Genomic DNA, 20,964 nt, shown 5'->3' with positions numbered 1-20,964 from the left:
TATTAAAGTAGAACATCGTAAACTAAACTTCATCTTAAAGTGAATATTTAATTTACTAGATTTTCTCAAACTCCGTCATAAGTTCTGTAGCACATTAAATGCTTTGTGTTAAGTGTTTCCAGAGCCATGTTAATCGCTACTGCTTCTTAAATTGACTTCCTCTTGCACTAAGAGGAGGCTCAGGCAGCACACAGAATACATTAATTTCATGATATCCCTGCTCCCTGAACATTTAGAATGCTAAGATAAATACTTGCTTTAATGCATTTCATCATGAAAATTATATCATGTATTAATCATGTGGGGGCACGGTGGCTTGGAGGTTGCACTGCTGCCTCGCAGCAATGGGGTCCCGGGTGTTCCTTGCTTTGAATTTGCATGTTTTTCTGGTGGGTTTACTCTGCGTGCTTCAGTTTCCTTTCAAAGTCATGTAGGATGTGACGTTTTGTTACGTTATATTGACCCTGCTAGTGTATGTATTGCTCGTAGTCACCATGCGATGTGCTGGTGCCTCGTTCAGGATTTGCTCCTGCCTCGCACACAATGCTTACCGGGATGGGCGCAACCCTGAACGGACCGGCATAATTAAACATGTGTAACGAAGATTTTTATAACTAGTTTAATTTCACAAAGATGTTTATCGTGTGGTGACTGGTTATGTGGAGAAAGAAAAAGGAAGGATAGGAACTGGGGGTTTGGTACGTCAGACAGACAGCATGCATACAATAAAGAAAGCCCGCTCAGAAGAACATCCATTGAATTCTGTATTCGTGTCACCGACCACCAGATCACAAACCCAACATTTACACAATATTTCAGTTAAACCTGTGCGATATCCATTCATATATCCAGTTTTTTGGAGCCTCGTCACACCTGACATAAAGATCTCTACACTGAACGTACACCTGGGGACCCCTTACTGTGATGGAGCAGCACTACCGCCACACTACCGTGCATGTTTAATACCTGCTTTAATGCAGTTCATCCTGAAAATGATATCAAGTATTTATCTTAGCATACTAAATGTTCAGAGAGCAGGAATATCATGAAGTGAATGTATTCTGTGCTGCGATTGCTGCTTGCGCCACCTCTTAGTGCGGAGGAAGTCAGTTTAAGAAGCGCATACAGCGATTAACAACTGGGTCGGGGAACACAACACAAAACATTTAATGTGCTACAATAGTTATGACAGGGTTTGAGAAAATCTAGTAAATTAAACATTGATTTTTGGATGAAGTTTAGTTTACTTCATTCTACTTTAATTACAAAATAAACTATGAGAATAAAGTGGAAATGTCAAGAATAAAGTCAACATGTCGACTTTATTCTCGACATATAGTTTTTTTTTTCTTCCCTGTGTCTGTATTTTTTTTTTCTTCGCCGTGGCCCTAATATGCTTCCGTAGGGCTATACCACAAATAGCATTATAAATGCAAGTTGTAGTTATGTATATAGCTTAGCTGGAAGCAAGGTCCATATTAATGCAGTTTGCCTTAATGATGGTTCAGTTGGTAAAGATGTCATCACCAACTTGCAATTGTTCTATTTTATTTTTATTTGGTGAATACTGTACTGTGTAATGCACCTGTGTTTGAAGTCTTGAAGTAATAGTATTATTACTGGAAGTTGCACTATTATTTATTTTATTGTTATTATTTATTAGTTTAAATATTACGCAGTTTAGTGATGCTAAAGTTGTTTAAAATGTCACTTTAACATGTCAGTGGACAGAGATTGTTAACATTAACAGAAAGTGTAGTTGGTTTACAAAAAAATATTTACTATTTATTCCTTTTCTAAGACGTGTTCAGTGCAGTACAACTTTTGACAAGCACCTCTGGATATTTTACTAAGTCTAAATGCCTCTTTGGATGGTTGAAAATATGTTGTCAAAATTTTAGTTTTAAGCTGTTTGCAAAATTTGTTTAATAAAAAGGTTCTATATTTTGACTGCAACTGTCATGCAACGTGATTCCTTCTCTTCATTAGTGCCACCCCCTTTAAAACTATCACTTTATGGGGCCATGCAAACCTGTACTAATACTTGTGTGCACATTAAAATGTTTTTTTGTACAACGTACAATTCTCATGACAGTGGAATAGGTTATTCTTAGCCAGTAATTGCAGTGGAAAATGTGGTTTCCCATCCACTCATGCATGGGAAAAAAATACCATCCAATACCGTGAAACCGGTATAATTTTGAAAAATACTGTGATACAGAATTTTGGTCATACCGCCCAGCACCAAGTTCTGTTTTCTTTTCAGTCTTCTTCCTAGGAAATTTAATGCAGAGTCTTGACAGTTGCAGTGTCCACTTATATTGCATATTGTTTTTAACCAGTCAGAACCATGGTGACTACACCTGGATTTGATTCTGTAATAAGTGCCCCCCTAGAGTTTTGGGCAGAGTGACACAATAATGGTGGATCAAAGTGGGGGCTCCCTCATGGAGTCCAAAGTAGCTCTAGTTGACTCTTGAATTATCTGTGGGTGTCCACAAAGAGTTTCGAGCGGGATGATCCACCCGCTGATATGTTTGTGTTACGTGTGTTTTTGGTGTTTGGATGTGCAAGATATACGCTGATAGGCTCAAAAACACTGCCAATACCCAACTGCCAAAATTTGGAATTAATTGTACTCCATACATGTATGCACTGGCCCACTTTAAGCCATAAGTCTCAAGTCAGTGTGGAGTCAGCATGTTCTCCCAGGTTCACGTTGCATTCAATTCACACGTTAGCTATGACTGTATAAAAGCGACTACTTATGGAGAATGTTAGGGCCCTGTCTAACGGTTGCCCTCAACTGAATAAAACACCGAGGTAGTAAGTTTGCATCATGCATTGGAAAAATACATAATAATCTAGTAACGTGAACTCTGCACAAACTAACGGAACAGTACTAGAAATATAGTGATAATAAAATTAAAATAAAAATTACTATCCACAAAAATCCTAATCAACCATTACCAAAATCATTCATACCCTTGCATAAAAGTGATCCAAATCAAATACGTTAGAAAATCTTCAGCGAATGGCCGATAATTAAACATTTTAAATAACCGCCCTCGTTGAGTTAAACAAAAAGAAGTCTACATTTACGACCGAACCTGGGGCGGAGCGCAGGCGCACTCAAATGTAAGTCCACAGACGCTGGCGCGCGGGACAACAGGAGTGCGATTCTCGCGCGAGGATACGCGGCCCAGAAAAACCCAACATGCGTAATAAGAGTAATCGCAGTGGCACCCGTCGCGTTTCGTTCCTCGCTGAAATCCCCCCACCCCCCTACCAAAAAAAAAAAAAAAATAGAAATCACTGCTCTGCTCATCAAACAAAGGCAGCCATCGTTTGTCAAATCTCGGCGAACTCGGTAACATTTCTTGAGTGTATCGGCTCGAGTCGCTGACACGTGTGGCGTTTGTATCCACACCTTAGTCAAGTTAATAAAGTGGGTCGGGTGAAGGTGGTCTCGCTGCCTGTTGTGAGCGCACGCGCGAATCTCGGTGTAGAATATCACCCGACGCTTGTCAAAGTGTTCGATTTACAAGGAAACAACTTTAAAGAGGAGGACTATACAACAACAGAAGAAAACATTCGGCTTAACCTGAAGTTCCAATTATTTATTACAGAAATCGAATCTGCCCGCTTATTTAACCAGCCGGTTAGGTTTTCAGTTTCGACGCCCGCGGTTATTTCTGTTTTCGCGTGTGGAAACACACTTTTAAAGACAAAACACAAAGGCGCAGTCAAAAAAAAAATCCGCGTCCAGAGAGAACAAAGTCATGTATTTCAAAAGCCTGCGATCAATAAAATTGTGAACGTACCCTTAAAGAAGTGAAGGTTCGTTAAAAATCGAAGGTGGACACTTCTCCTAAGTGTAATTTTCTTCACCTCTTCTACTCTTCAGCCAAGGTCCGCGTGTACAGGGAAAATCCAGGTCCCCATCAACTTGTGGGAGGTTTGCTCGAAGGGCGCAAGTCGCGACAGCTGCGCGCACAAACAATTGCGTCCCGCACAGACACGCCATCCCGTCCGCTCGGGAAAGTTTAAAGGCACAAGCAAGTCCTATCTCCGCTGATCAGCCTCCCTTCAAATCTGTTTCGTTTATTTTAGCATCAAGAAGATCTAAGTGATTTTCCAGCAGCTGGGTTGTGTGCCTTCCCTCCCAAGTTCGGGGAGTTCCACTAAAAAATGCCAAAAATGACAAAGATCCGAAAACTTCCACACGGCGAGCAGGAACTGCAGAGTGAAAAGATTCTTTTCTCTCTCTCTGTCTCCCTCTCTCTCCGAGAAAGAACCCACAAGACAAAGAAAAGGGGATTAAATTCACTTACCTTTCAGAAGCTACGCTTTTGCCGAGGCCGCAGTCACTTCCAAATTTGCACACTTTTGAATACTTCGGCCGCTTTATTTATCTTATTTTCACTGAATATTTTGGAGAGTTTTGACAGTAAAGGTGGAATGTAAAGTATGACTTTGGTATGAAATCAACGCAACACACTGAAAACCGAAGGCAGGGAGGAAAAAAAGTTTGGGGAGGAGGAGCGAGCCCGCGGGCGTCAATCACGAAGAAAGTGGCCGCCAAAGCCCGCCCCCGCTGCGCTGAGCCGCGCCGGCCCGCGACTCGGGTTACACGGCCGGGGAATTCGATTGAAGGGAAGGGCGCACGAAAGCTTCGGAGAAGGAGCCCTGGCCTCTCCGGGCCTAACTTGGGTGGGCCACGAAGGTGCCCGCTGGGCTGAAGGCAGCTGAAAACGGCGCACAACAAGGATCGCCTCACTTTGGCATTAGTTAATCGAGGGGGGAAGAAAGCAGACGCAGAAGCTGAAGGCAGTTGTCAAATGGTACATCTGTTTCAGGACGTCTGTCACTTGGAGAATGGATCAGACAGCCACCCCCAGCCCCCCGTGGTTTTGTTCTTGAGATAAATGCTAACCGGTGAAACCAGTTGTTAATGGCAGCCCGGCTCAGGAAGCCATAAGTAAATGTAAAGTTTCAGAAAATGGAGAGCTTGATACGAATCAGGTACAGGACCCCTTTATATATTGAAACCAAATGTTGCCAGCAATAAATAATGTCATCCCAGTTCTGAAAAAACAGGGATTTGTGCCATTCAGGTACTATGCCATTAGTAAGAAGTAAATATCTATAAAGTTAGCAAAGGTCATGAACTTATAAGTAGAGTTGCACTAATGCATGGCCTCACCTAGTGTCAACCAGGCCGATAAAACAGTATGCAGAGCTAACTGTAGTTAGGAAACTCTTCATAATGGCACTGAATCTGCAGCTTAAAAACAAAGTTGTGGGGTTGTGTTCCAGCTATCTGGTACAGGAATAGAAATAGTAAAGAACACTGCACCAATGTATCGCACATGTCTAATGCTGCCCTGGCACAAAAGCTAGTATCAATTGTCAACTGGAAACCAGTGTTTAATTCCAAGACAAATGGGCACTAGGCCTATTGGACAAAAGTAACTGTACCCGGGCAGAAGTAACTAATGCCAACCTGGGACACAATCCAGTAACCGGTATCTTAACTAGTGTGGTGTATTGGCTCAGGCACTGGACTAAAAATCGTAAGGTATTACATTCTCAGCAAGCCTGGCCTGTGTGCCATCTGTACAAAATGTATGTTAAACGTTGTGCTGCATCCTGCCCTGTTAAGTTGCATTGTATGAAGATGTCAGCCAGATATACTGGTTGATTCAAAAAGAATTGAACTGTTTAAAAAATGTCAGTAACTAAATATCATACGATGTCTCCAGAAGCAGAATGTAAGGTTCCAGAATATCAGCAGCTTCATGAAAACCAGGTACAGGACCCCTTTATCTGACAAATCCAAGTTGTTGGTAGTAGTAAATAATATCATCATAGATTAAAAAAAAAACAAAACACAGATTTATGCCATGCAGGTACTGGAATTGGTAAGCAGGAAATATCTAAAATTAACAAAGGACAGGAATCTCAGAGTTGTGCTGCACTAACATACAACCTACACCCAGTGTCAACCAGGCACAAAAAATTATAACCAGCACTAACTATACATAGGAAACAGTTTATAATGGCACAGAATCTTCTTCTTCTTTCGGCTGCTCCCGTTAAGGGTTGCCACAGTGGATCATCTTCTTCCATACTTTTCTGTCCTCTGCATTTTGTTCTGTTACACCCATCACCTGCATGTCCTCTCTCACCACATACATAAACCTTCTCTTAGGCCTTCTAATTTTTCTCTTGACTGGCAGCTCTATCTTTAGCATCCTTCTCCCAATATACTCAGCATCTCCAAACCAACATGTCCAAACCAAAGCAATCTCGCTTCTCTGACTTTGTCTCCCAACCGTCCAACTTGAGCTGACCCTCTAATGTACTCATTTCTAATCCTGTCCATCCTCATCACACCCAGCCCAAATCTTAGCTTCTTTAACTCTGCCACCTCCAGGTCTGTCTCCTGCTTTCTGGTCAGTACAACCGTCTCCAACCCATATAACATATAATATATAAAATAATATAATGGCACAGAATTTGCAGCTTGAAAACATAGTTAACTGTATGCTAATGTCAAAATTGGCACAAGAATAGAAATAGTAAGGAATGCTGCACCAGTGTAACTCAGGTATCTAATGCTGTCAAGGAACAAATTCTAGTATCAATTGTGAACTGGAAACCAGTGTTTAATTCTAAGACAAATAGGCACTTTGCCAAGTGAATATGAGTAAGTGTACCTGGGCAGTAGTAACTAATGCCAACCTGGGCACAATCCAGTGCCTGGTATGCTATTGCAGTGTATTGATCCCGGCAATGGACTTAAAACTGCAAAGTGTCTTAAGAACATAAAAGTTAGATAAATGTGAGTAGACCATTGTGTCCATCAGACTTGTTTCCTTAGCTATTAGCTAAGCTGTCCCAAGATCTCATACAGATACGTTCAATAGGTTGTCAAGATTTCTGCTTCATCTATATATCTTGGTAGTTTGTTGCAGAATCCCACAACACTTTGCATAAAGAGGTGAATCCTGGCTTCAGTCTAAAATGCACTTCCCTTTAAATTCCACTGGTGTCCTCAAGATCTGCTGGATTCACTTTATCGATGCCTTTGAGAATTTTGAAGACCCAGATTAAGTCCACACACAGTGTCCTCTTCTTGAGACTAAATAGGTTTAATTTTCTGAGTCTGGCAGAGTTGGACATTTCATGAAGTTCTGGGATGCTCCTGATTGTTGTTTTCTGCCCAGCCTCAAGTGCTGCTATGTCTTTCTCGAAGCAGGCTGATTAGCACTGCATACAATACTCCAGAGAGGACTCACTAGTGCATTATGTCATCTGAGCATAACATCCCTTGAATTATATTTTAACAGTTTTTACAATATAACCTAACATTTTATTTGCTTTTTAATAGCTTCTGGCCGTTGCTTAGATGTTAATAAATGTTGTCAACATAAAACCTGTAAATCTTTTTCAGAGATTGCTTCCTGTAGTACAGTGTCACCCATCTTTCAATTATAATTGTCATTTCTTTTGCCCACATGTAGCACTTTCTATATTAAACTGCATTTTCCCAGTTCTAAAGCTTATCCAAGTCTTCTTGATTTGTTTTTGCCTCCTTCACAGTGTCTGCCATTGTCCCAATTTTAGTGTCATCTGCAAAACACACAAGCTTACAAACTATATCAAAATCTATGTCATTAATATAAATCAGAACAAGTAACAGTCCAAGGATAGATACCTGAGGGACTCCATTAATGACCTCACTTCACATGTAGAATTCTCCTCTTATCTGTCTTGTCCTGAGCAAGCCAGTTATACATTTTTGAAAGTGTTAAATAAAAATAATTTACCATGAAATAAGTAGGAGAAGGTAGACAATCATGTGAAATAGTGAGCAATATATTCAGAAACCAGTATCTAATATCAGCTAGGAACAGAAACCAGTAAAATGAAATTCATTGACTACTGGCACATCCAAGTACCTGTACCTGTAAAAGCTGTGGTGCTAATATAAAGAGATGGGCATGCTTGGTCCTGGAAGGAGACAGTAGCTGCAAGCTTTTGTTTTTGTTTAATTTCAGTCTTGATGGTAATTAAATTCTATGATTCTGTGCATTTTTAATGTTTTTTGCTTCATTATAATTACCTTGCTTGTCAGAAATGTGTTTTTTTTATAATTTTTTTTAGAATCCACAACACACTGAAGCATGAGTTGCAAATAAGGATGTAGAAGACCGCCAATCAGTAAATTGCTCCATTTTCACCCATATGTGTGTTCATCATTAAAAAGCTGTTTTTAGTGAAGTAAAAATTATGAGAGAAAAAATAGTTCAACGATCAAGGGTTTGTAATCCTCCTGAGGCGATTTTGTTGTTTTTACCAGAAAAGTAAAATATAGGCTGGAAAAAATCTCATAACACCAGCAGAGCAATAACGAGTAGAAGGTAGCAGAATATCTCATTAAATGTAACATTCCATTAACTAAAAGTATTGCTATCTAATTAAGAACTTGTTTGTAATGAAAACTATGCTTGTGTATTACTATAGGATCAGAGTTGTCCAGACCTATTCTAGCATCTAATGCAAATCAAATACAGGAGCAACCTTTGAGTGCAAGTCCTTTCATAAGCAAAATCAGTAAAAAAAAAAACAGTTTGTTATTCCACCAAGAAACTGTACTTAATATTGAAGGGTAGCTAAATCCAAACAAGAAGAAAGTATCTAATAATGGTAGGAACAGGAGTAGTAGTATTGTGACACAGACATGCAAAGTAGACACTTTTTAATTCAACCTAAAATCAGTATATAATACTAATTAAGCATGGGAATTATTACTGTAATGTAACATAACATTCTCAAACCTGCTTTATCAATTTATGATTGCGGGATGCCATTATCAGCAGCCCCAGACAGGGCACCAGTTTATTGAAGGGCCCACTCCCACACACAAACAATACTGTATATGTCCAAAAGTATGTGGGCACCCCTCCAAATTAATGTGTTCAGGTGTTTCACCAACACCCATTGTTAACAGGTGCATAAAGTCAAGCACATAGCATGCAATCGCCATCGACAAAGATTGACAGTAGAATGGGTCGTACTGAAGGGCTCAGTGACTTTAAATGTGGCACTGTCATAGGATTCCAGCTTTGCCACAAGTCAGTACATGAAATTTCTTTTTTGCTAGATCTGCCCCGCTCAACTATAAGTGATTTCATTGTGAAGTGGAAGCATCTAGGAGCAACAACAGCTCAGTGATGACGTGGTAGATCATGCAAACCCAGAGCGAGGCCAGTAAGTGCTGAAGTGCATAGCGTAAAAGTTGTCTGTCCTCTATTGCATCGATCACATGCTTCTGGAAGCAACATCAGCACAATAACTGTGCATCTGGAGCTTCATGAAATGGGTTTCCATGGCCAAGCAGCTGCACACAAGGTTAAGATAACTATCTACAATGCCAGGTGTTGGCTGGAGTGGTGTAAAGCATGCTGAGATTAGAGTCTGGAGCAGTGGAAATGGTTTCTCTGGAGTGATGAATCACGCTTCACTATCTGGCAGTATGACTGAAAAATCTGGGTTTGGCGGATATCAAGAGAATGCTACTTTCTGAACTGCATATTGTCTGCTGGCAAGTTTGATGGAAGACGATAATGGTCTGGAGCTGCTTTTTATAGAGTTTGGGGTACTAGGGTGTTGTACCGTGTTAGCCATTATTAATGTAGTGAGAAGTCAAGCAAAATGACACATTTTATTGGCTAACTAAAAATATTACAATATGCAAGCTTTTGAGGCAACTCCAAAATCTTGTAGCAGTCTTTCCTGAAGAGTGCAGTATGTTATGGGCGCAAAACCGGTGCCAACTCCATATCCCATGCTTTTGGAATGGAAAGTCCAACAAGTTTTATACTGTATAAGTGTGATGCTCGGATGTCCACAAACCATTGGCCATATAGTGTAGGAACAATGGGTCAATATTTGGAAATGTGGGAGGAAGGCCTGCATGGACACATGGGAGAATGTGAAATTCAAACTCAGGATGATAGGTAATGAGACAAAAGTTCTTACAATTGTGCCACTGTGCTTCCCAGTATTGCTTACTGTGTTAAACCGACATAACAAATAGTACCCAGTGGTAGTTAGGTTCAAGCCGTATCTATCAACCAGGAACAAAATACTAAGATGAGCCAAGTGTGTGACGCACACTTGTAACGCACATAGATTACAATAAACAGGTGAACAGGCAGTAGGTCCTGGAGTAATATGTTAAGAAAACAGAATTGCATGAATCCTCTTTTGGTCACTAAGGTTTGTACTTGGGGAGACACTGGTGTTTGTTAGTTTTTCACATTAATTTGGCGTGGTCTTTTCACCAGTACCATCTTACACTTCCTCCACAGATAGCAGCAATGTTGGGAACACCACAGATGTGAAATTCAAGCTAAAGTGCAGTTTCAAGATGAAGAAGAGAAAGCAGAAGCAGCAAGTGTCACATGTAAGGAGCTAGATTTGTTGACGAGGGCCATGAATTGCAGGGTGCCGAGTCATGCAAAGAGAGGGGGACCACAAAGGTGATCTGAGAGCCATTATACATGCCTACATGGATAGAGAGGGAGTGTTAGGTCAAGTGATGTTAGAGGGCATTGCCGAAGGGAAATCTCTGGGCACAAAAGCTTGAGAGAGAGAAATGTACTCTGGGGACTCCTGGAGAAGACAGTGGGCTGGCTGTTCTGGGCTGATGTGACATTTTGTTATAAAAGGCTTATCTCTTCTAGTGTATAATTGAGTCTGGAAGCATGAGGAGACTCTGGGGCAAATGGCAGCTGACAGAGAAACAGAAAAGAAAAAAAGAGAGAAAACAAATGGAAGGTAGAACATAAAAATGTTTTTGGGCATGGAACTATGGGGAAGATTCTACACTTTATAGTTTGAGCAAAATCATGATGTCAGACCCAGTAAAGCTGTGTTTTTTTACACCTATATTTATTTTTTCTATATCTGTTAACATTTGATCTCCCATGGTTCGCTTTTTCTGAGTGCATTTGGTTTCATACAGCATGCATTTTAGGTATTGTTGCTCTGTGGTGTATTTTTCTTACCATAGCATTTATTGGAAAGCACTTCTTCATTACACTGTAATAATGTCAGGGTGCCCTTCCTTGACTAGGGTATAAAAAGATCAGAAACAGTAATGTTTTATTCCTTGACCAGCCAAATAAAGATGCTAATGGACATGTACTTACTGTTGTTGGCATGTTACGGCTGAATAGATCTACGAACATCATCTGTTCTCATACTGATAGTTCCTCTGCCATTGACATGGCCATCCTCTATGACCTTGCCATTGCCGGGACTGCCCTCAGGTGCTTTGAGTCCTACCTGTTGGCAGATCCTACAGTGTGTCCTGGTGTGATATATCCAGGGTGCACAAGGCAAATACAGTGGTGCCCCACAGTTCAGTGCTTGGTCTCCTCCTCTTTCCTGTATACACCTCATCAGTGCTATTCTGATGATACACAGCTGTACCTGTCAATCCCTCTACAAGACCCGATGATATCAGCTAGATATTGCAACTTAGATCAATGCACACCATTTCCAAATTAACCTGACAGAGACAGACCTTTTTGTTATCCCTGCTTGTTTGTCTATTCAGAACACCATCTTTGATCAGCTCAGCTCATTATTGCCAAAGCCAGCCAACTTTGTATGCAACCCTGGGGTAGTGACCGTTGACCTTGTGCCATTCACTGATCAAGTTGCAACAATTTCTTGGTCTTGCAGATTAACTCTATAAAACATCTGCAAGATCATTCCATATCTGACAAAGTATGCAGAACAACCCCTGGTCCAGGTTTGGTCTTGTCACATCTATACTACTGCAACTCTGTGCTGGCAGGAGTACCAGCATATGTCACTGCAGAAGATGTTCAACCATCTGAGGCAGACACGTGTTACTCCTAATGTAAGATCACTACTTTGCCTCCCTGTAACAGCACATACTGTATTACAGTCAGGACCTAAGTTCCTAGGCGACTACTCGTGTATGCAATGGAATGGCGTCTGGAGATGTCACCTCTACATGGCATTAAATCTCAATCAAGATTCTTTTCATGTGTAGCTCCAAGCTGGTGGAACAAGCTGCCTATCTCAATTTGAAATCCTGACTCCTAGATGTATTTAAGAAATGCTTGAAGACTCTTGTGCTTGGTGAGTTTCTGTCTTAATTATTATGGCTTTGATGGGTTATTGTAACTAAAGAGTGTAACCAGCTCACATTTTGTTCTGAGCTCTTCTGTTGTGATGATCAACTTTGTAACCTTGTCCTCTAACACTTGTTCAAAAACACTCCCCAAGACTGACGTTTACTTGATTATGTTGACCACTTTTCTAAATCACTTTGGATAAAAGCATCTAACAAGCAAATAAATGTAAATGCAATATGCAGGAGACATCATCTGACTTCACAGTTGTGATTGTCGTACATCAAATACTTGGTGATAGTATATGAAAATCTGTTATCAAAACAGTGAGGGAAAATGAGTCTTTCCAGGAAGTTTTTTTTTTTGGGAAAACTAACAGGGTTGTTTTTTATGGTATAATACAGTTGTGTTCCAGTTTGGTGTTTCATTTAATGTCACATTTAAACTGTAAGTGTAGAACTGTGACTTTAGTATGAGGAAAATGCTTGTGTCCTTCAATCACTCCTATGTTGCTGTGACTTTTGTGTTCCTGGTAGAACTACCTGTGGCCAGGCATTCAGAAGTTAAAAATATACATGTTGGTTCTCAATGTATTCAATTGAGAATCATCCAGAATTGGGTAACTGGGATGAATTCCTGGAGACATGCTTGGTAGTTTTGTTAAGCAATGGGCGGTTAGTGACTGGGTGAACTACAGAATTAAAGAGCCTGGTTGGATTCAGCCCCCTCATTGCAAAAGGTGTGGTGTGAGTGTTTTTTATTGGTCATAAAGGCAATGCCAGTGAAATTACAGATACTGTATGTGTGAGAGATTCAGATGTAGTAGACTCAATTGCAATTTGGGTAGCTCCCAAAAAGGTGCACCATGATGCCACAGTGGCCAAGCCAAGGCAAGCAGATAGAAAGTAACTGCATCCATGAAAACTCAACAAATTTATGAATGCAATTTATCCCACGTTTTACAGTCCTTGTTGTGGTATAATGATTTTTATTATGTATGCCCTTTTCATCTATTAATTATTTTCTTTTTAAAGAACATTATGGATAGAATAGCAATTACGAATTATGTTTTGTCTAAAACTTATATCAATCATTTTGTCTAGCTGTAGGTAAACATTTACTACATAGATAAAATGACCATCTGTAAAAAATGTAAAGTGTAAAAAATTAGGTATATAGCTGAAGTCAGCATTCTGTAGGTAAAATCTGCATAATGTGGAATATGAAAGGTAAATAATACACATTTTGAGACTTAAATGTAATCGTGGAAATAGAGCATAAGGACAATGTAGGGACAAGACTGATTGCGTTTGTTTGGGAATGTGTGTTGAGTGACTGATATTTAGAAAAGAGTGTAACTGGCAGTCTGTGAGAACTTTGTGCAAGTTGGTGCAAGTTTCATTTATATCAGTAAGAAGGTCAAAGGCAAAGAATAGTTGAACGTAAAAGTTGATAGAGTAGGGAAAAGGTTGATTGCTGCATGGAGGATCATTCTTCTTGGCTACAGTCTAGAATTTTTTTTTCTATTTATTTTTTAATCAATAGACAGCATCACAATAGAGTGTCTAGAGAACATGAAATAAAATTTTAATTTGCTATAAACTAGGGGGCTTTGCCCCCTACTCGCTATATAATAGATAGACATAAGTCCATACAACTATGGAGGCTGCTACATGTTCTCATATTAGTAAAGTATAGTAAAGAGAGGCAATACGTTTCCAAAGCCTGAGGTGTGGTAAAGTTTAATCTTTTGTAGAAAAACCTGCCTACAGGAAGATATCAATGGGTTTTATTAGAAAAGAAAAACAATGCATTAGAGGCCAGTGCAATGTCAGTTATTATAGACATTCAAGGAGACCAAATGTGTGAGTGGTGTCAGCTTCTCCAGCACCTCAATGTTCACTTGAGAAAGAGGAAATTGTTAGCCTGCAGTACAAAAGAGAACTGAAGAAATTCACCTAAATGTTCAATAGGGAAATAATATGAGACCCAAAAATTGCACTAGAAGAGACTCCAGTACAGAGGGGTACAGACAATTTGTTCAATGTGGAACTGATAGCTAAGCAGGAGGCACCGACTGTCCATAGACATAGTTGTCCAACTACTTCCATATCTTTGTAGGGCTTGATGGGGACCCTGATACACATGGCAGTGGTAGGCAGAAGTAGCAGAAATGCATCTAAAACTTTATTAAAAAAGAAGGAAATTGTCTGCAGCATCTTTAGACTAGGAAATACATCATCATGTGTCACGTTTTGTGAAATGATGTCATTAACAAGGTTGCATTTGCCGTTTTTGCAGTGTCCGTGGATACAGAAGTTGAGTCAAGACTGGTGGGAAAGGTTCCATGGCAAAGAATGGAAGATAATTTTTTAAAGATGAGCACACATCACTGTTGGTATCTTCCTTCATAATCAGGTTTAACAGGTATGCCAGCCTTTCAACTACCAGTGTTCAGTTGCCTTCAACATTTTTGGCAGGATTCCAAGTAGGCCTGTTGTGTTCCTTCTTTGTTTTTCTAGAACCTTCCAGCTTCAAAGAAACTACATAGTCATATTCATAATCATCATTCAGAAACTCATTGTACTTCTGTTCATGTTCAAGCATTTCCTCTCTTTCTTTTACCAACTGGTTTACAACCCTAAGCACCATCCACTATTAATTTTTGTTCTGCAGCTCTGTAGAAAAACAGCTCCTAGCATCTACTTCAGTTGCCATTGCATTTTGCTGGTTAACTTGTATTCTTCACTTTAATTTTTGCCAATAATTACAGAACTTTCACTTCTTCTCAACTGCACTTGCTATAACAGCATTAAAGCCAGAGCTGAGGATGTTTTCCAAAGATAGTAATCCGTTACAAATTACTTATTACTTCTCTCAAATTGTAACAGGATTACTTTACTAATAACGTCCTGGAAATATTAATCTCATTAGTAATTACCTTACTTTTATGTTACTCTCTATACCTAGGCAAATATGTACCAATTCGAAAATACGAGGATAACACCCAAATGTCCTTTCAGTATCTTAATTAGGAGAAAAAGACAATTACCAGTGAATGTAAACAAGTAAACATTGTGACTTACATTTGGACTGTGTCTTCTCAAATATATGATCCAGCAAGTAGAGGCCTTTTGTTCAGAAAAACAATTCTTAAATAAATCCGAATAACTAAACATTAACTTCCTGATTTTAAACCGTACCATTGGGCATATGCCCTACTGTGTCTTCTCATGTACTTTGCAGCAGTTACCATTTCTTGGGTTAAAAACAAAAAAAGAGAGTAGATCAGGGGTGCCCAATACGTTCATCGCAATGTACCGATAGATCGGAAAGGTAGTGCAGGTAGATCGCATTGCATTCAAAAAAATTTTTTTTAAACTTTAGTCTATATATCCTCCCTATGGCATTTGCCACTTGATTGACATACAGGGCAGCCAGTCTGAGATCTCTTTTCTTCAAACACACTGGTCATCCCGCACGCACGATCAAACACGCAAGCTACTGCAAAACTCCGGCTATCTAAGTGATCTAGTTAGCCTTCCAATTTATATCGACTAAAGAAAGGATTTAAAAAAAAAATTGTTTGGGGAGGGTATGGGCTGGATGTGGAATTGGAAGAGGATTTTTTTTCTCACAATGTCACAATCACACTGCGTTTGTCTGATCTGTCAATCTATTATTGCTATTCCAAAGAAGGAAAATGTGGAAAGGCACTTTCGAACTGTTCATAAAAACTACAAAACTGACTTCCTTCCAAAAAGCGATCTGAGAAAGAGAAAGGAGAGGGAACTAAAATCGCAGTTAATCGGATAGCCGTCATTTTTCACTCGTCTGAATTCAAAAGCAAAGGCAGACACAGTCACCGAAGCATCGTTCCAGGTGAGTCACTCGATCATTAAGCATAAGAAGTCCTTCCAAGATGGAGAGATGATAAAAGAGGCCTTCGTTGAGACAGATGGCTAGGGAGAACTTCCTGCTGAGATTTCAAGACCACTAGTCGGAGAAAAAGGAGTTTCTCCTTGTCATTAAACATGCAGAATACAAGCAACTTAATAACGATCAATGGCTGCTAGACTTGGTATTTTTTTCCTATCTGACCAACATGTTGAATGAGCTTAATTTACAGCTGCAAGGAAAAGACAAAACCATGGTCAATATAATTAGCTCAGTTAATGCTTTCAATCAAAAAATGCAACATCTGTCCTCAAAGCTGCAGTGCCTTGATTTGGAGAACATCCAAAACCTGGCGTCAGAGCTGGAGACACAATCGAAGGCGTGTGCACAATTTGACAGCATACGCTACACAGAGCAGATTGTCTGTCAGATTTTGACAGACGGTTTCAAGACTCAGCTTTACTTGAGCCAATCGCTACATTTAAGTGCCATCCATTTAGGGAAGATGTTGACGGTGACATTCAGCTGAAGTCTGGGGCTCTTGGACAGTTTTGGAACTTACTCACAGAGGAAAAGTACCCAAACATCAGGAAATGTGCTGCCTCCTTGACTGCATTATTCAGCTCTACTTATTTATGCGAGTCAGCCTTTTCCCACATTCCCACATGAAGATTATTAAATCTAAATACTGCAGTGACCATAAATGTATTGAATTGTTATTGTGCCATAAGGGTTATTCAGTTATGCAAGGTACGGCAACATATATTTTATGTATAAAGTATACTCAGTATATATATATATATATATATATATATATATATATATATATATATATATATATATATATCAATCATTTTTAATGTAGGTAGATCATTTCGACCTGGTCATTTTAAAAGTAGCTCGCAAGACGAAAAAGTGTGGGCACCCCTGGACTAGATGAATATAGTCCTCTTATAAATTATGTTTTGTGTGTCTGGTACAAGGTGGTGAAGCACCTTAGCTCCATTCCATGTTAGGATTCCCTTACAACACTATTTCACAGAGCATGCTAAACATTGGTGGACAACCTATCTCTTATCCAATTTGGGCTTCACAAAGTATCAGCACACACTGCAAATTGTTTGATGGAACCTGGCTCACCTCTTTCCAGCTTCTTAAAGACAAATTTACAATCCTTTCTTCCTCTTTGTTTTTCTATTTACAGATTAGATCTGCTCTCAGGACTTGAGCATTATATTTCAGCAAGGGTTCTTTCCCTGGCTGGGGTTCAAATCCTTGTTTTATGCCCTATTTGTTAAAGTTTAACTCACTCAATTATGTTAATTTTCCATTGTTTATTATATGCATTGTGTACGATGCCTTAGTTATGTTCCATGTGTTTTGTGGGTGGTCTCCAAAAGGCAGGACCACATACCTATCGGTGCGAGAAACTTCCCTCATTCCTACAAATCTGGAGGATCTCCTATAGTTCCTGGTGGTTCATTTTGAATGTACTCAGGGGGTTTGTTGAGTTCTTGTGCTTTTTGTATTATATGCTTTGGTATTTATTGCTATTTTGGTTTCTTACTCTGTTGTTTTACTGCATTTCTGGATTATTGTATTAGGACCTTGTGTGCATTGGATTGCTTGCAGTGTTTTTTGGCAATTCTTTTGCTTCTTGGGCTTCACTGAGCTTCACTGTATTGAAGAGCATTTGTCAAGAGTACATCTTATCCTCTTTAATAAAACCCCAGTGTGCGTCCATGTGTCCGTGTGCGTGTGTCTTCAGGTGAAGTGCGCATGCGCGGGGCCAGGTGCGATGCTTCAAAGGCCGCCTGACGTGACACACAAGACAGAGAGGGCAGGACCTATAAAATATCGCGCGGCCGATCCAATCGGATTTCGGTAAATGAGGTAACACCTAAACCATAACGCACAAAAAATCCAATCAGGTACTGAGACACGGAGACCAGCTTCCCCAAAGAGGTGGGATTAGTGTTTGTTGTTGTGCAAGTGTTCACTCTGAGGATGTTAGATTTGCGATTAACAAACTTGGCCCGGTAAAGTGTCAGTCATTGAAGGGGTTTTCCTAAATATACGAATTTTCATGATATTACAATAGGATGACTTTTAAAAACATAAAATCCATTGCTGGGGAGACGCGACACATACAATAATCAGCTGCACGCCAGCACAGATTAAAATATTTGCTGGGGAACTGCACAGTACTTGCTGGAGAGACGTATTACTGTGAGAGAAAATTAAAGGAACACAATACAGTGACGCAAATTACAGCCAAATACAAGCCAGGATTACTGAAACAGAAAATAGACGGTCCCTTGCCATTTAATATAGACTGTTCCTACTAATGTTTATGCACTACTGTTCTAACGCCCATTATTGTAACGGGCTTAATGTCTAATATTTTATAAAGATCCTGCAGGCCGTTTGTATTTAGCTGGGGATTTTGAAACAAATAAGCATTATTGGAAGTATTTTTTGGGACTTTTTGGCTTTGGAACTCTAATTTCGAAGATGGTTCTCTGTCTCTGTTCCCAACCATCTATTATATGATTATTTTTCTTTTTCTTCTCTCTCCACCAAACAAATGACCTCTTTGTATGCCCAGCTTTGAGATTCAATTATTATATCTATGCTGACTCATTTACCTATCCCTGTCAACCCTGTTGTGTTGGAGCGCAATTTTCAAAAATATCCAAATTTTTTTTTTCTCTGAACTTATTTACCTATCTATTTACGTATTTATTTATGTATTTAAATATCTTCTGTAAAGAGTGAAATTTTCCCCAGGGGGACAAATAAAGTTCTATCTATCACACTTGGTTGTTATGGGGTGTGGGAGATGGCCGGCTGTTCATCCCGGCTAATACCCCCAGGCCGCTACTGACTGACTGTGATCTGCCTTTTCTACTTTAACGGCAGCCCATTCAGTCACATCCCGCTCCTCTTTCTTATTATTATTATTTGGCGCTGCTTTGCTCGCCTCCCCCTTCCCCTTCAGGGAGTTCGTTTTAGTCAGGGACAAGACAACCTCACTGACGGACCGCTTCTGACCTCCTTCCCGACATCCTTCGGGCGAAATCACGAGACGTGTGTCCTCGAATAAGCAGGTCCCTTCCTGGTCAGGTGACTCCTTATTTTGCTGACGTTTTTCCCAGCCTGCACCAGGATGGTCCACGTGATCATCCTCCACGAATAGGCTCTCCAGCTGTAAATCTATAGACGCCTCGTCTTCGTGGCCATCTTGCCAAGGTATGTGATATGTGTCTTTCTCATATATTATTCCGAACCGCTCAGCTTCTGCAAAAGAAGAAAATACAATTCCCTGCGCCTCGGGCATTGTTGCGACACATACCTCCGACTTGCGATGGCTTGTTTCAGGCTCCATGAAAGTAGTCCCCTGACCGCTCTTTTGTCGCCGTAACCACCTCTCTCTCTCGGCCATGATCTCGGCTCTGATTTCCGCAGGACCCGTCAGGTAAGACCATAACGTTGCTGGATCCTCTGGTGGCCACTCCTGTCCGAGGGTCTGTTTCCTTTTAGAAAGCCCACTCTTCTTCCTTGATTTTCATCCCATTCTGAACCAATATGAGACGAAGCTCCTCACCGGCGTACTGCTTGTAATAAAGGGAGTTTCTACCTCCGTGCTCGAGAGCGGTACTGTTTTAGGGTATTCTGCTACCACAATTTTTGTTTTAAATTCAGGTCCTCTGCCAAACGACGGCCAGAGAATCCTGCCAACTACGCCAGTGTAGCAGTAGGGGGCGCTAGAGCTCCCTTGAACCCAGAGATACCAGTCCAAACACCTGGTAATAATATAATTATTATTTATTTTATAATAATAAAGTGCATAAAGCACCCTCAACTCCACACTACACATACAAGTACACTAATCCTCACAGGTGGCGCAGTGGTAGTGCTGTTGCTTTGCAGTAAGGAGAATGTGGAAGATTGTGGGTTCGCTTCCCGGTTCCTCCCTGTGTGGATAGCGCTTTGAGTACTGAGAAAAGCGCTATATAAATGTAATGAATTATTATTATTAATCACTAACAATAACCAATCCTCCACTCCCAGACACTTCGCCACCCTACCTCCCAGCTCAGCTCAGCGTCTGGGCTTTCCCACAATCCTTTTATATTCCCTGACCCGGAAGTGTTTCCCATCCTACAGTCCATGTGATTTCTTATCACTTCCGGGTCAGATAAAAAGTCCTTCTCTTCAACCCGGAAACACGTCGTTCCTTCTGGTCATATGATCATGACGTGCTTCCGGGTTATAGGGCACGTATAAGTCCTTGAGCCTCCCTGCAGCGTCCTCTGGTGGGCCCCACGGTGTCCAGCAGGGTTGGGAATAAAAACTCCATTGTCCATAATTCCCTGCTGGTCTTCGGGGCCCATCCATGCTACAGGGAGGGCTCCATCTAGCGGGCTGGGGGTATTGGCCGGGATGAACAGCCGGCCATCTCCCACAGGGGGAAAAATGGTCTTCAGCAGAAAGGAATGAAAGATGATGACCAGTCAGATTAGATAGATAGATAGATAGATAGATAGATCAATCTATCTATCTATCTATCTATCTATCTATCTATCTATCTATCTATCTATCTATCTATCTATCTATCTATCTATCTATCTATCTATCTATCTATCTATTATCAATAATGGGAGTTTTTCATAGGGGTTTTCAGAAACAGAACCTATAACTGAACAAGAGATATGACAACAGGATTAAGGAATACATCATCAGGTAGGGAGTTTTGTATTTTCTATTGAATAAAATGCTGTTATCTATCTATCTAAAGTTATACAAAGAGTTTGTCACTATCCTAGAAAGAGTTTCCTGATGGGTTTAGCCCCTGACCCAATCTGTCAATAGAGTTTCCTTA

At 40.3% G+C, this 20,964-nt stretch overlaps 1 protein-coding gene across 7 annotated transcripts in view; it reads right to left on the bottom strand.

The window, feature by feature from the left end:
* Positions 1–4,786, bottom strand: part of tead3a (TEA domain family member 3 a) — a 176,058-nt gene extending 171,272 nt beyond the window's left edge. For 3 of the 7 annotated variants that reach the window (XM_051924590.1, XM_051924588.1, XM_051924589.1), the window contains exon 1: positions 4,335–4,783. The gene's annotated coding sequence lies outside the window, so the exon portion shown is untranslated. Of the gene's footprint in view, positions 1–3,824; positions 4,251–4,334 lie in introns of those variants that run through there. The other 4 variants (XM_051924585.1, XM_051924587.1, XM_051924591.1 and 1 more) reach the window with 4 other exon arrangements.
* Between the last annotated feature and the right edge of the window lie 16,178 nt (positions 4,787–20,964).

This window comes from Erpetoichthys calabaricus, chromosome 3 (genome assembly GCF_900747795.2).
Source record: "Erpetoichthys calabaricus chromosome 3, fErpCal1.3, whole genome shotgun sequence".
In the NCBI taxonomy this organism is placed as follows: Eukaryota; Metazoa; Chordata; class Cladistia; order Polypteriformes; family Polypteridae; genus Erpetoichthys; species Erpetoichthys calabaricus.
Note: the sequence above shows the minus strand (reverse complement) of the source record. Positions and strands in the feature narration are given on the sequence as shown.